The sequence below is a fragment of the Tenrec ecaudatus genome, chromosome 1 (assembly GCF_050624435.1).
Source record: "Tenrec ecaudatus isolate mTenEca1 chromosome 1, mTenEca1.hap1, whole genome shotgun sequence".
In the NCBI taxonomy this organism is placed as follows: domain Eukaryota; kingdom Metazoa; phylum Chordata; class Mammalia; order Afrosoricida; family Tenrecidae; genus Tenrec; species Tenrec ecaudatus.
The window spans coordinates 227,414,941-227,418,255 of NC_134530.1; positions in this window are offsets into that span (position 1 = coordinate 227,414,941).

Sequence of the window (3,315 nt, forward strand, 5' to 3'; positions counted from 1 at the left end):
AGTTACTACCTAACACCCTCAAAGATATCCCATTTCAAAAAATCAGAAAGCAACAAATGTTGGATGGACTGTGGTGAGATAAGAGCTCTTGTCCGCTGCGGGTGGACCTGTAGGTATATACAGGCACTATGGAAATTGATTTGGCACAACTACTTAAAGCAGATGGAAAGCGAGCTGCCATATGACCCAGCAATCCCCTCACTGGGTACATACCCAGAAGAGTCAGGAAACAAATCATGACCAGACACCTGTGCTCCAGTGTTCATTGCGGCACAGTTCACAATTGCAAGGAGTTCAAAACAACCCAAATTTCCATCAATGGACAAATGGATTAAAAATCTGTGATATATACATGCAAGGGAGTACTACACATCCCTAAAAAGCAGTGATGAATGTATGAAGCACATCATCACATGCCTGGGAAGAACTGGAGGAAATTATTCTAAGCAAAGTAAGCCAAGCACAAAAGGACAAGTATAAGTCTGCTGAGGTAAGCTTAAAAATGCAAAAGGGGCATTGGGGAAAAGCTACATTCCAGGAGAAAGGCCCAGGTACTATAGCAGGGCACGCACCTAATCCTGGGATACACATATGCTAGCCAACTAAAAAGGAGGGGAAAGAAGAAAGAAAAAAAAGACATGGGTAGTGGGGGAACAGGACACTAACCTACCAGAGGGGCAGGTGTTGATTATATCTCCACAGAAGAGGGCGAGAGAGACCAGACTTCAACCTAGTGTACCAAGACATGAATGCAACATACTGGCATGAAGCAGAGGTCGGCAGGGCTGACCCCAACCCTAAGTACTTAGATATCTTCCCTCCCCTGAAAAGAATTCACATCAGAGTACAGCACAGAAGCCACAGCTCAGGGAGGGAGGCATGTCTCTAATCAGAGCACACAGGAGCAAATGAAGAGGGAAGGAGAGAGAGTGGCCCATCAACCCCTGAGGATGACATTTCTGCTCAGAGACAGCCAATGTCCAGAGAGGACCATAGGGCAGGCCCCGCCACGAGACATGTCGTCCCTCACTGACCCATAGCACTTCCAGGGTCAACACTGAAGGTACAGTGCAGGAATTGTGCCAAATCTGACCCCACCACCCTAGGGCAAAATGCTAAGGGCTTGCAACAGAGCAGCAAAGGGTGCAAAGTAATAAAGTCCCTGGGGAATATAAAAAATAGGTTTTGAGGCCAGGGCATGGGACCCCATCAGACTCCACTGGTAAACGCTCCTAAAGGTCAACAAACAGTCCTGAAACTATTAATAAGCTTTTCTTTTTTTCTTGTTATTGCATATTTTGTTGTTTTGTTTTCTTTTGCTCTATTTTGCTTTTGCGCTTATTATTGTCTTTGAATGTCCATCTAGATTAGATAGGCAGGACGAAGAATTCCAGAGGAGGAGAAAACAATAGGACCAACAGTTCTGGGGGTACATGGGAGTGGGGAGGTGGGGAAAGGAAGTGGGTGTTGACCAATCCAAGGACAAGGTAACAACATTTGATCTAAATTTGATGGTGAGGAGGGTGCAGGAGGCCTGGTAGGGCTTGGTCAAGGGCAATGTAACTTAGAGGAATTACTGAAACCTGAATGAAGGCCAATATGTCTTGATCCATGAAGGTGGGACAAGAGAAAATTAAAAGGAAATAGAGGAAATAACTAGGAGGTAAAGGGCATTTAGAGATGTATAAATGCAGGCATATGCATATGTAAATATATTTATATATAAAGATAGGGAAATAGATCTTTGAACATATATTTATAGGTATAGTATTAAGGTAGCTGACAGATATTGAGTCTCTACTCAAGTACTCCCTTATTGCAAGAACACTTTGTTCTAATAACCTGGCATTCTGTGCCGCTCACTTTCCCGACATATTGCTGAAGACAAAATGGGTGCATAAGCAAATGTGGTGAAGAAAGTTGATGGTTCCTAGTTATCAACAGATATAGTGTCTGGGGTCTTAAAGGCTTGCAGATAACGACGTGGCCATCCAGCTGAGAAGCAACAAAGCCCTTTAGCCTGTATGATCATGAGGTGTCGATGAGATCAGAAATCAAGCATCAAAGGCCCAGAACAAGAATCATATTGATGTGACTGAGGGGTAGGGTGGAGTGGAGACCTAAAGTCCATCTGTAGACAATTGGAAATCCCCTTATAGAAGGGTCACAAGAAAGAGACAGGTCAGCCAGGGTGCAGTATAGCACTGATGAAACACTCAACTTTCCTCTAGTTCTTTAATGCTTCCCTCCAACCCCACTATTATGACCCCAAATGACCTTACAAATCTGGATAGGCCAGAGCATGTACCTGGGTACAAATAAGAGCTGGAAACATAGGGAATCCAGGACAGATCAACCCCTCAGAATCCATATTGAGAGCAGCGATACCAGAAAGGTAAGGAAGGGTAAGGTGGGGTGGGGGAAGGGAGAACTGATCACAATGATCTACATATAACTACCTCCCAGGCGGATGGACAACAGAAAAGTGGGTGAAGGGAGACATTGGTCAGTGTAAGACATGGAAAACAATAATTTATAAATTATCAAGAGTTTTTGATGAAGGAAGAGTAGGGGAGGGAGGGGGAAAAAGAAGAGGTGATATCAATGGCTCAAGTAGAAAGCAAATGTTTTATAAATGATGATGGCAACCAATGTACCAATGCATTTGACACAATGGATGGATGGATGGATGGATGGATGGATGGATGGATGGATGGATGGATGGATGGATGGGTTGTGATAAGAGTTGTATGAGCCCCCAATAAAATTATTTAAAAGAAAAGAAAAATACCATGGACTTCCAGAAGAACAAAAATATCTGTATTAGAAAGAGTACAGCCAGCAAGGACAGAAAGACTTTGATTTGTACATTTTTACAAGATTATATGTACTTTGTACATGTTATCAGGGGCAACAGCCCCTGGAAAGGGCGTCATTCTTAGTAAAATGTAGGGGCAGCAAAAAAGAGGAAGGCCCTGGACCGCATGGATTGACACCATGGCCGCAGCAATGGGCTCAATCATAGGGACACTTTTGGTGATGACTAGGACTGAGCAGTGTCTCATTCTGTTACACATAGGGCTGCAATGAATCGGAACCGACTCGATAAAAATGGCACTTAACCACAACACAAGACTGCATAGAACTGTCCCATAGACTTTTCAAGGCTCTAAATCTTTAAGGGAGCAGTCAGCCACATCTTTTCCATTAGAGCATAGATCAGGATCTAATTGTCCACGTTTGGGTTAATAGCTGAGGAATTAACCACTGCACCTCCAGGTCTCCTTCAAATATATGTAGGGGCTACAAGTTTCA